The following is a 13,125-nucleotide window of genomic DNA, read 5'->3' as shown; positions in this document are numbered from 1 at the left end:
GGTTAACAATTTCTTCTACAAAAGCCCTTGAGTGTGGAGATTTCCTAAAGTGCAAACAGTATTCTACATATAATCTCGGTGATGTGGGAATATTTGGGACATTTTATGATAAAGTTTATGATTTTTTGCTTATTGGCTGGACAACATGAAAATGACATTTTCAATTTTTCATAAAGAATGTGCTTGATCCAGTAACATAGAAATAAAAAAAATATTATTCCACATGTAGGCCTGGTCATTAGAGAATATTTTGGTAATTTTTGGATAAGTTATGGATTTTTTTATGAAAATTTTTTTGGCTCATTGTGGTATAACATTACAGTTAACATTTGTTTTTTACTGAATCAGCATTGGAACTAGGGACATAAAGATAAATGCATATTATTACAGATGCAGACCTGATCATGTGAGAATATTTTGGTATTTTTCAAATGAACATTGAATTTTTTATGAATTTATTTCTTTGGCTCTGTGTTGTATCAAATGGCAGTTAGCTTTTCCTCCCTGAGCTTTCTACACAAATTGTACTGTTACGCCTTACGGAGTACGCACCGTACTGGTGAGTTTCGCCACGGCCCGCTTGCTGAGAGAGACGGCGGACCCACGCCGGCGGGATGTTGGGATCGGAGCGCGCGGATAGGGGCGGAGCGTGGGGGCTTGGAACCCGTTGATAACTGCTTGCAGTTCTAGTTTTAGCATTGTTTTTGTTTATTAAGTAACACAATATAATCTATTGTGTGATTATGTATACCTAAAGTTAGATTTGAATAATTCTGGAATCTGGTCAGACAAGATTTTTTTCCCTTTTGTCCTGATATATAAAACTCTGGAGTTAAAAGAGGGTGGACTTTCTTTTCCCCAAGATTGTTTTCCAAATAAAGTGTTTTTTTGTTTGTTTCTTTTTGTGAAAACACCAAAGAGGATCATTTAATTTCCCAGTGAGCTAATTACATCAGTTTCAAATATATCTCAAAAACAGCTACAAACACAACAATTCTGAAAATAATCTACTTTTGGCTTTGAGCTGTCTATAAAATGTTTCTTGATTATGTGCAAGTTTGTGTCTCTCAAAGGTTCTGTTCCATTAGTTCCACTTGTTATCAAAGCTACCCTTTTTATAGTCATATCTGTTTCTTTTCTTAGCCTCCATGTTGTGCTAATAAAAAGGTCATACCATATACACTCACCTGGCTTTTGTTTTTCTTTCATTTTTTCTCCTAACTGAAATAGGAAAATATCTTGTTAGGTGGATTGTGGAAATAAACAGGTAGCAAATTTGAGATTCCAAATAGCGTTTAGTAACATAACTGGCATACAAGAAAACCAACCAAACATAAACATGAAGCTAGACATGACCGATGTAAGCAGAAGATCTGATGATGATCTGAGGAGACCAAGGAATATAAGTACTGGAGATGTTGACTGCTGAGTATAGCTAGATTACCATAACAACAGAGGTTTAGTACACCTGGTCGAGGTCAAAGTTTTGGCTAACTGTCAGTAAGAAGCACGACTTGTTGACTATGAACTTAAGTAAAAGTCTTCATACATGACCAATCCAAAACAAAACTAGAAGTACTCAGAGAGCACAAACCTCCACCAAGGCCAAAGAATCATTAGAAAACTATGCTCAGGACTGTGATCCGGGTCACCACTAAAATTTAATCACTTGTTTTTAGTCACAACCACAACATTTTCTGAATATTTAATCAAATTCTGTTGATCAGTTCCTAAGTAATCCTTCTAACATAAAGACAGAGGGATGGACAAACAAAGCAACACTACTAAAAATATAACCTACTTGGTGGAGGAAATACAGCTCTTAAGTTCTACCAAGACCTTGAGTGCTTTTATGTTTACTAGGGATGGGAATCTCTGATCTCTACCTGATAGGATACACATCTGGATTCACAAGCTTTCACGATCCGATACTTTTAAGATACCTCCTCATCAACCAGTGATTCAATTAGATAAGATTTTCCTCCTCATCTCGATGTATGACAATTTAAATAAACTTAGCTTGTTTGTGTGATTATTTTTTTCATTGATAAAAATGAATGAAGCAATTCAAATTCCCATAATTTATTAATGAATTGCTCTTTTACATAAGGTTTTACAAAAATAAGCAATTTGAAGTTTGATTATTAACAAAAAGCTATTGTACATTAGAGCTTTATTCAAAAATAAATTGACCTTTCTTTATGAGGAATTCCACTGTGCTGAAAAGTTTTTAATTATAGAATTGCTAGTGCAGTGAAACAGTTTACTGCCATAGAGCAGTATTTGAGCTAAAACATAACTATACTGTAGTGTAAACATCTTTAGGTAGAACAAAAACAAAGAGAGCACAAACTTCCTACGGTGTCATCAAAGAGCTTAACATGAACAATGGTCTGTCCCCATTTCAGACTTAGAGCCCTACTTTCAGGTTTTTCTTTAGGAATATTAACGGGTCAACATGGTTTGAATGAAGCAAACTGTGCTTTGAGCTAATAATGTCCCCAGCAGTGCCAAACACTCTTTCTGAGTGTATGTCTGTGGCTGGTATGGACAGGACACCTTTGGCCAAAGCTGAGAGCAGTGGAAGGTCTACTTGCTTTTTTCCACCACTGCAACATGTTCCCATTTATATCCAAGAATACTTTAGGATTTCAGCCTTAGCTCTGTCCCTTATGCTCTTCTTTGTCTGCCCTTTCTGATTCAGGAGATCCCCAAACATCCCCAAATCCAATATTTTATAACAAATTATTAGTGCTAAACAGAAAAGCCTGAGGGTGACATTGTCATTTTCTCACCTCTCCATTCATCTTGACTACTTCTGTTGTTATCTTCATGAAGACCATGTCCTTTGTGTCGTTGTCATCTGTGAAAGGCAAGTCTTTGAAATGAGGGTCAAGTGCTAAAGCACAGTTAAGAAGGTCTTGAAGGTAGGTGTAGCGGCCATCAAAATCCTGTGGAAACTATTCCTTCATTTGGCAAGTCACTCTCTTGTGGCTGGAAATGGTTTTTCAGTGTTGCTTGGATTGGGTCGATCAATGAGAGGGTGGGACTTTTCTCTTCACCCAGAAGTGTGGTGGCAGTTTTCGAAGAAGACATTAATTTTATTATCTCTGGGATGAGTATCATGTTGTCTTCATTCAAAGTGACCATAGCTTCTCCCCTTCTCATCTTCCTTGACAGCATGGCAGTCAGTACAGCAGGTTGCTGTTCCCATAAACGCTCCAGCATATCTGGGGAACCATTTCACCAAGTGGAAACATCTTGAATGAGTTTGTGTTCGGGCAGACGCACTTGAGATTGTGTTTCAAAGAGAATTTCACTTGGTTTGGGACTTTTGTGGAAAAAGGTGACAATTTTCCTCACTTTTATTAATATTTCTGGCACCTTGTCCACCTTCAAAGCTTTTTGCGAGGCCAAATTAAATGTGTGTACAATGCACCGCATGTGTGGATCCATTTCTACTCCAGCACCAGTGAGTACCGTGTTCTTGGCATTGTCTATGACTAATGCTAATCTTCCAGTCACGACAGACTTCACATGCGGCAAGACTCCCTGTGTGGGCCTCATTAAACACCCAGTTCTGTAGGACATGGCTCTGTAAAACCCACTCCTCGTCCACATAGTGCACCATCACAGTAATGTAAGAATCTGTGGTGCAGGACATCCACCCATCCACAGTTAATGCAACTCTTTGGGCACTAATTGTTGATTCAGTTTTGGCAGTTTTAACTTTCTCATACAGTGTAGGTATTTCTTTGTCTGCAAATACCTTTCTGCTGGGAATTTTGTACCAAGGCTCCAACACCCAAAGAATGTAGTGAAAACCCTCGTTCTCAGTCATGACAGAAGGCTGGATGTCTTTGCAGATGAAGACGGCTATAGCATATGTTATGGCTTTTGTGCAAGTGGAGTTAATAGCCAGTTGTCCGCTGAAAAAGGATTAAATTCTAGCCTCACCACGTGTGGAGCTGGAGGAAGGAGAACGACAGTGTGGCACATTTTGCAAATCACATTTGCTTTATCAAGCTGTCTGTTTCTCTTGTAAAATCCATAGTGTTGCCAAACCTTTTATTTATAGTGTGGCGTTGAATACTTGCTCTATCATGTTTGCCATTTGTTGTGGTCATGTACACACACCTTCTTCTTCTTGGTTTTTATTGGCAGTTGGTAAGAAACGTTTGGTAAGCATTACCACCACCTACTGATATTATTTGTGGCTCAAAATGTTCATTTTATACATGTATTAACATACACGCGCCTCCCACACTGCTTGTTCTTGTGGCGGTTGGCATAAAACCCACACTGCTTTGCAGTGTACAGGAAACGCTGTTTTGTCAATTGTTTGTTTTGTTTTTGCATTAATACATTTATGTCAAACTTAATTGATACAGTGAGGTAAAATCCGTTGCTAGTAGAATTTTCCTTCTAAATCACAGAAATTTAAAGCTGCCTTACCAATATTTGTGTCGTGCATGTGCATGAAAAACTGGTTAATCTTACCATCACTAGAGTTTACAATAAGTATGTTATCAAACTCATGCATAAAGTTGGAAATGCCATCAGATCTAAGCCACCAGTTCACTTCATTTTTTTTAACTGTGTAATGTATGTACAGTAAGTGTTGTCTAACATTATTGGATGAGAGGCGATGGGCAGTCATCCTTTGCTCTACTCCCACCTTTATTTCTGTCCCTTTACCCTTTTCGTTACTTCTGTGGGGGTGCACTGCTCTGAGAACTGCAGCTTAACACACACTAACACTCTTAGTGCATGGTGCAAATGGCAGAGGTATTTTTTTTTTTGTTATGTCCAGTTTGGTTTAAACATTTTTCTTTGTTTTAGTTAGTTAATTTGTTTTTTTATTTGCAATGTTCTGGATGACTGAGAATCTACACCAGCATTTTGCTATTTGACCAGTTTTGTTTCCACCTTTTCTTAATGTCAATAAAGAATTTTTTTACTGATGTATGAAGTTGGCTTTAATATGGGATGTAGAAGCTTACCACGTCATTGTTGCCAACACTATGCCACCATCGAACTAATATATAACATAAACTTAAATGAGAAAGTGCAATGAATAAAATAAAGACATGAATGATATACACAACATGAAAAACATCTTGCTGGCTGCCCCCTATTTAGTCCTTACAAATAATTATGAGCATTCACAAAACTCTTTTAGCTCAAATTGGCCTCCTCTGTTGTCACTTGTTATGTTATTCATGGTTCATCAAGGGGTGCATCTCCTTTTTGTGCACCAGCGGAACCAACATCCCGCATATTAGTTCCTACATAGAACCTTTAGAAATAAATGTCCTCATGACGCAATAAATATATATAATGCAAAATAAAATACATGAACTAAAATTATGGCAGTAAAAGGCCATAACCTTTTAATTACTTTGCATAATTTTCAGAAAAAGCTGAATAATAATGATTGGAGGCCTAACTACACTTCAAAGTCAATTCTCTGTTGAGTGCCACTAAGAAGCTTAAGTTAGACTGAAATAGAAAATAAAAATTGTAAAATGGATAGATCGTGCAACAAGACTCCAGGAGAATGATATCAGGTTGATGATGTACAATGGGTTGTATATATTTTTCATATTTTGTCTGGATTTACTTAGCTGCCCATTAAACAGGTAATTGGCATATTAGATTTAGTTTGTTAATACCTTTGTACATCAGACAATTTTTATCAAATAACATATTTGATTTGATCATTGAAATGATTTGCACATTATGGGACAGTGTCCGAGATGAACAAACCTCATGATTCAGTATTTAAGTTTCAGATCTTTCTGTCCTGGCCTAAATAGCAGTAGGTAAGCTCTTCTGAAAATAGTTTTCTGCAGCATATGAGGAATAGAACAGGCACACTTTTCCCTGAAATGTAGACATCCAAAAATGAGGGGTTCAGATGATATGAGGGACAGGATAAATGCAGTGGAGTTCAGATATATTGTAGCTCCGAAGTGACGACATTGGCACGGCTTCTTTGAGACGGGCTGTTTATTGAACGCTGTGAAAACTACAGAAACAAAACACAAATGCTTCAGATACTCCACCGGGTGACAGGTGACATGCTTTAACAAAAGGTTACCTTGTGGCCGCCTGAAGGTCCTTGACAAATAGTCTTTATCTTGTCCACTCTAAATGAAACACCATAACTAATAAATTTACAACATAATTACAAAATACCTTTACAGCTACAAAAGTCACGAGGCTGCTGGACGTAGCTGGACTCCAGGCATCTGTGCTTTCTCATTATACTTAAGTCTCGCAGCCGTTTATTTACACGCAAATCCCGCGATAACAGATCAACAGAAAATTCCTTTGTGACAAAATAAAATAAATACATTTTATACAAAAATCCAAACGTGAACCATACAACTTAAACTACAATATTTTAACTGTTAGAAACAAACCATAAATCATTTTAGTGACACTCCCACCAAAATCACTAATTGGTTCCCAATGGGATTTTTTAATGAGTGTCAAGATTAGTCTGTTTTACTCTGCACTGGTCTCCAGTAACGTCACTACCTTGTGAATAGGTCTTTCTAGGTATATCAACCTTGTCAGTGGTTTTCCTTTATCAAAAGTAGCTTCACTGGTCTTTAATTTCACTTTTCGAACCTTACCAACTGAGCTCTCTAGAGTCTCTACTACTAGAGCTAGTTTCCATTTACATCTTAGAGCATTATCATCTTGTAGGATCACAGGGTCATTTACTTGTAGGTTCTGTGAAACTCTCTGCCATTTCTGTTGGTGTTGGAGACTTAACAGATATTCTCGCCTCCATCTTTGCCAAAACTCATTTGCTAGAAACTGTACTCTTCTTCATCTTTTGTTCAAGTACAAATCTTCTCTACAAAACTGTCCTGGAGGGGGGAGGATAACTGAAGACTTCATTGTTAATATGTGATTGGGAGTTAATGGCTCTGGACCCAAAGGCTCATTAAGATACTCCACACTTAAGGGTCTGCTGTTAATGATGACCATTGTCTCGTAAAGGAGTGTTCTTAAACTAGTTGTATCGAGCCTGTTCAAGAACTTATCTAACATTGCTCTTAGTGTGCTTCGTACTGTTCGAATTTGGCGTTCCCAGATGCCTCCCATGTGGCTAGCTAATGGAACGTTCATCACAAACTTACAACCAATAGCTCTTTGCGGTTCTTGAGCCATAACCTTCATTAGCTCCAAAAACTCTTCTGGCACCCATAAAATTTCATCCTGTAAACTGACGGCTCAGTGTTCAAATCACTTTTGTCTCACCAAAGAAATCTTAAATAGTCTTGATGTTCCTTAACAATGTGAAATTGGTGGAACATCCTCTCCACATCACACATGATGATGATGGGGCCTTTTTTGAATCGGCATAACACTCCGACCAGTGTGTTGGTGAGATCTGGTCAAAAGATGATCATTGAGAGATGTTCCCTGGGAGCATGCAGAACAATCAAAAACCACACATATTTTTTCAGATTTGTGGGGTTGGTAAACCCCACCTTTTCTGCATCTCCATGAGTTATAATATCAATCATGAATCTGATATAATCTTTATAGTATGTCTCATCTCTTTTGAGTCAACATTCCAATGAAGACAATCTGTGTTCAGCACTTTGCTTGTTATTTGGGAAATTTGGATTGTCTGTTTTGAATAGTAATGGGAGTTTGTACTGCCCATCTTCTTTTTGTTTTATGCCCCTGGACACCTTTGACATGAACAACATGTCTTTCTGCGACACTGGATTGTCGTCTGTTGCATGCTCAGAGAAATTGGATTCCAAAGCCTTTATCACATCAGCTGGACTTACTTCTTTTACTTGAGTTCTGAATTCAAAATGCATTTGTTTGAGTTCAACTGATGGTTGTGACACAGGAGTTACTTCACGAACAATTATTCTGTGATTTGTGCCAATGGCATCATTATGATTTTGAACTTGAGACAAGCAACCAACTATACTCCAGCCGAGATCGGTTAACTGTACCTAAGGTTGGTTCTCTTTACCTTCAAGAACTTCACGTGGTAGGAGGGCTTTTTGACAGTTATAACCAATAAGTAGACCAACTTCACATTCAAGCATTGGAGATAGCTTATCTGCCAGCCTTTCCAGATGAGGCCACTTTAAGGCAGTTTCAGATGTTGGGATATGCGATCTGTTAACAGGGATGAACTCTCTTGTATAAACTGGTGGCAATGTGATTCTCTTTTCATGTTTATATCCTCTGACTTGCAGGTTTGCCAGCTTGTCACATGGTCTAACTGTTGACTTGGTGGACATAGTTCACAGTCACAGATTGACTTTACTTTTATCTTTGTCAAGATCTTGGGCTACTTCATCCAAGATGAAGGATGTATCACTCTGCGAGTCAAGGAGTGCATAAATTAAAACTTCTCTGTCTGGGTAATTTTTTGATGAAACCCAAACAGGTAGTATAGAGAATGTCAACATGCTTGAAGTTGCTTGAGTTACTCTGTTAGAGATCACAACCGATGGATCATCTCCTTCCTTAGTGTTGGCTTCGTCCTTGTCTTGAGAATTATCACTCTTTGCAGGTTTTACCTTTTTATGTTCAACAAACTTGTCGTTGTGCAGACATGTTGGATGTCTCTTTTGACATTTTTCACATGTGCTCCTTTTATCACACTTCTTAGAATGATGACCTCTTTTTAAACACCCAAAACACACCCTCTCTGCTTGTGCAAACTTTATACGGTTTTGGACTGGGTTTTCCGTCAACTTGAAACATTTATCAAGTGTGTGACCATTTCTTCTGCAGAAAATACAGGTTACAATATTTGTGTGACTCAAATTTGTTGAGTGGCTTGAATTTGCTGTTAGTGTTTTTGCCTAAATGACTTGGCTGCGTGAGTGTTTGGGTTTACTTATTTCTAAACTTTTGAGAGCTTGCATTGAGGCTATGGGATGGCATGCTAAGTCAACTTCAGTGGATAAAAAAATCTGCAAACATGTGAAATGATGGATACTCTCTATTACTAGTTCTTATCTTCATAGCTGTGAAGTCAACCAATCTGAAAGTTTTAACAAGAGTTTCTGGATTTCCATACAGTCACTGAGAACCTTTAATGCCTTTATGTGTGACATCGCAGCTTCACAATTCTTAAAGAAGTCAGCAAATTCTCTCAACTCACTTCTATCCTTGGAGTTTATTTTAGGCCAACTGTGAAGCTTGTCTCTAAAGCATTTTCCTATGGTGAATAGATCTCCAAAATGCTTTTCCAGCACTTTCCAAGCACTTTCCAAGCTGAGTCATATGCTTCATCTGTTCCCACTAGGAGAAATTCTTCAACCGCTTTCTTTGCTGGTCCACCGAGGTACTTTCTGAGATAATAGAGTCTCTCATTCTGTGGAATATTTTTTCTCTCTATCAGGGTTTCAAATGACAACTGCCAGTCTTTGAACTTTAGGGGATCACCAGTGAACAATGTAGGTTCTGGAATTGGAAGACGATTAGCACTTATTGCTTTTGCTAGTATGCCAACTAACTCATAATTTGACTGTTGTTGAGTTGCAACAGAAGGAACTTGTGTGGCTTGAGGGATGAATGGTGGACTTGATGCTTTGAGAGTTTGGCTTGTGGTAGCCTTAGGTTGTTCACCAGGAATTTGTTGAACTTGGTTTATGACAGTAGGAATGTGTGGTACAGATCCAAGGCTTGTAGCATTATAGACTTGAGTTACATTTAGAGCTGGAGAAGGAACTACCTGACCTGAACTATCTTTAGGCTTTCGTAATTTTGACCTAGGTGTAGTACTTTCAGATCCTAAGCATGACCCAACATCTGGCCATAGCTCTTTGTTGCCTTCTGCAAAGTCTCTGTAGCTGTTTTTCAGCTCTTTTAATAATAAATGCAGAAACTGATGTACATGTATCTACTTTGCGTCTTGTGTCTGCATCAAGAGTTTGTATTTGTAAATGGTTCAATGGTTGATGGCTTCTGCACGACATAAATAGGTAATTTAACCACTAAATCAGGTGAGTTGGAGCAGGGGAAACAAGTAAAACATGCAGGATAGTGGCACTTGAGGACCATGATTGCCCACCCCTGGTGTGTGTATGTATGTGTGTGTGTGTGTGTGTATATATATATATATATATATATATATATATATATATATATATATATATATATATATATATATATATATATATATATATATGTTTATGTTTATGTTTCCTTGTATATAGTTTTCTCCTGTGCTTTTCTAAGTCCTTGACTACTTTTGACTGGCACTCTTGCAAACAGCAAAGTAAGAAGACATGTTTCTGCTGTGCATGTGACAATAAATGTTGAAACTTGAAACTAATGTCTTATGCTCTACTGACATAGCAGCTGTTAGTGATCTCTTCCAAGGATGGAAGAGAATGTCAAAGATTTTTGGGGAGTATTTGAGTTTAGCCTCTGCAGTTCCGTCTTATTAGCAGCCAAAGAGCCAGCAAACCACACTGAATGGAAGAGTGGTTGAATACATGTATACATGTAGCAGCTATTGATGGAAATTAGCCTCAGAAAATGCAAGTATTATTAAAATGAGGAATTTTATAGAATGTAAATTAGAGATGCAAGTAGTGGGGTATAAAAATGTATTTGGCACGCGGTCCTTGGGCAAAGAAGAGTGACGGTGTGTGTAAAGTAGGGATGAGCGAGTACACCCCTATCTGTATCTGTATCTGTTCAACCATATCTGTATCCGTATCTGTACTCGGAGTGGGTGGGGTCTAACCCAGAAGTGGGCGTGACATACCACCAGCCAAAATTAGAGAAAGCAGACGGTAAAAAAAAAAAAAACCCGACCGGAGTGGAGGCAGTCACATACACGACACAAGCTGTTTTCAGCTCTGTCTTGTCAAATGGACCGCGGATGTCGCACAGCTTTTGCTGCAGACACGTATGTGTGTATAGGGAGGGGCGGGTGCTCTGTGACTGGCCAATCACAGATCATGAAAACAGTCAGTTACAAATGAGGATTTTCCTTCAGGACGAGCATGGATATTGACGACTTTTCAACATCATGCTCGTACTCCTCAAAAATGCTTTATCCGTACCAGATACTCATCTGAAACGAGTATCCGGCTCAACCCTAGTGTAAAGCAATGGTTCTCAGAGCAGTGAACACCTGCAGAAGTAACTTTTATTGCTCAGATCTGCCGGCATTTCTCAACTTTATGCATGTGTTTAATAAGTCATAATATATTCACTGTAAACACAGAGGCACTCAAGGTCTTGGTTAGGGTTGGGCATTGTTTGAATTTGAATGATTCTGGTTCCTAACGATTCTTGATTCCGATTCTTTTAAGAGACAATATATGATGTAACCTTTCTGTGGCATCTTCAATTTGTTCCGCCAACAGCTTTTCCTTGCATGCTATGGTGAACGAAGTAGCACATCGTCGAGTCTGGTCAACTGCCTGGATAACATTAGCAATTTCAGGTGGTTTGACTGTGAGAAAATACATGGGCTAACATTTGATGGGTATCTGCATTTAAGTTGAGTCACCACTTTATGTTGAATATAACTTTTTAGCTGCTTCAATGTTGGTATAATATGTGTTTTATTGTTTTAATTACTTGATTCTGGCTGCAGTGCGGTGCAAGGCTAAGGGTCAGAGCCAGAGGAAAGGCGGTGCTGCACGACACAGATGGAACACTCTGTTGCTTGTACACCATAAACCCAGAGGTGTTTAATGATGCTGGTTGTGCACCCTCTTTTGTACGATCTAATGTTATTGCAAATGTTGCACTGAACCAACTGGTCATTTCTTTTATAATTATTTTATTATGTTTTTCTTCATCTCTGCCTTTGAGCTTCTAGCTTCTACTTCTGTCTGTTTGTGTAAAAAACTCACCTCATTGGTTTGACTCAAATGCACTAAAACTGACTAAACTTACCACTAAACACACTACACTACACCCTAACTTTAAAATCCAAACATGCTAGATATCACAAACCTTATTACTCATTACTTGCTCCCACTCTTTTTTGTCACCTCCAAACTTCCTTGAACTTTTACTCCTCTTTCTTCTTCCTATAATTTTTTAGGGCTTGACAAATAACGTCAGAATATAGAGGGGTGTGTTTGTTTTGTTTGGTAGGGTTGGAGGTGAGATTGGATGGAAGATGGGAGTGTTTTCTCCCCAAGACTCTCCAGCTTTGCTGTAATGCACTTAAAATATGACAATGATTTTCAGAAAAAAATATGACTTGAATTGTTTTTTATAACTCTGGTTTTAATTGGCCTATCGACACAGTTTAAAAACCTATGTGTAGTTTGAAGTCTATAGTTTTGACACAAATTAAAATTGAGCCTTAGAATCTTTCCTGCTAGAGCAATTTAAATCGGTCGTAGCACTATGGCGCGCTGGCGCATCCATCAACTCCAGTTAGGCCACACATTTGATTACTGCCACACACGGTCCATGATTGCACTTACACTTGATTAAATTTTCAGGAAGTGGATCTGGAAAATCTAAATCAGATAATAAACCAGGCATCACCATGTGCCAGCAGGTCAGTGTGATCCCTGAACACACGCTCCCTCCGAATTTTTCCATTGGTGATGTCCTCCAGCAGCACCAAATCTGCCATTCTTCCACACATGAGCCTGGCAGCTGAAGGAGGAACAGCTTGTCCTGCTCGCTCTCGTCCTTACTGATAACTGATAACTGAAAACTTTGCCTGTGAATTATTTTTAAAGTCACAGTTTTTATAATTATATTTACATTATCGACATCATTACTGGATTACTCCAAACCTAAGGACTGGGAGATTTTCTCACTTTTATTTTTACCTTACTTTTCTTCACCTCCAAGTTGAACTAGGGCAAAATGCCCCCGTTCGATCCCAAGGACATCAGCAGTATTCTACAAAGACTTCAGTTTTTAGAAATAAAGATTCAACGGCTGGAGGTGAACTTTGAGATCAACGCTACCTGTGGAAATGAAACAACTCTTCCTCAAATCAGCGGGGAGGTCGTACACCCCGCACCAAGCAGCTCGCCCTGGATCGCTCAGGGCGCCAAGCCGAAACAAAAGTATCACACCGCAGATCCCATGAGACGACTAACGGGGAGAACCCCTCACCTGGACGAATCAGCA

At 38.6% G+C, this 13,125-nt stretch overlaps 1 protein-coding gene across 6 annotated transcripts in view; it reads left to right on the top strand.

The window, feature by feature from the left end:
• Positions 1 to 13,125, top strand: part of LOC108251279 (microtubule-associated protein 4) — a 54,233-nt gene that overhangs the window by 21,244 nt on the left and 19,864 nt on the right. The gene's annotated exons all lie outside the window — the stretch shown is intronic.

This window comes from Kryptolebias marmoratus, linkage group LG21 (assembly GCF_001649575.2).
Source record: "Kryptolebias marmoratus isolate JLee-2015 linkage group LG21, ASM164957v2, whole genome shotgun sequence".
Taxonomy (NCBI): Eukaryota; Metazoa; Chordata; class Actinopteri; order Cyprinodontiformes; family Rivulidae; genus Kryptolebias; species Kryptolebias marmoratus.
The sequence above is the reverse complement of the archived record's forward strand: the minus strand, read 5'-3'. Positions and strand labels throughout refer to the sequence as shown.